General features: G+C 33.0%; 1 pseudogene; it reads left to right on the top strand.

Annotated features, from left to right (window-relative positions):
- The window catches only part of LOC109849255, a 13,516-nt pseudogene that overhangs the window by 12,114 nt on the left and 1,132 nt on the right, over window positions 1–270 (top strand).

Raw genomic sequence — 270 nt, 5'->3', positions numbered from 1 at the left:
TACTTTTGGACATGCTGGAGGTACTTGCTCATATATGTTCTAAATTATCATTCTCAATATCTCATAATTTTTACAAGTAACAGTAAGTTTTGGCTCTTGCCCAGGATTCATTTGCCCTTTTGTTCCGCTTCTGCCTATCTGTTGCATCCTTATAAATGCATATTTGCTGATAAACCTTGGGTAAGCTGTTAAATCTCTCTTTTATTTTGTAATGTTATATATTTTAGGTAAATTATAGAAATTCACCTAAGGTTTGCATGAATGGCACAA

Source organism: Asparagus officinalis, chromosome 7 (assembly GCF_001876935.1).
Source record: "Asparagus officinalis chromosome 7, Aspof.V1, whole genome shotgun sequence".
In the NCBI taxonomy this organism is placed as follows: domain Eukaryota; kingdom Viridiplantae; phylum Streptophyta; class Magnoliopsida; order Asparagales; family Asparagaceae; genus Asparagus; species Asparagus officinalis.
The sequence above is the reverse complement of the archived record's forward strand: the minus strand, read 5'-3'. Positions and strand labels throughout refer to the sequence as shown.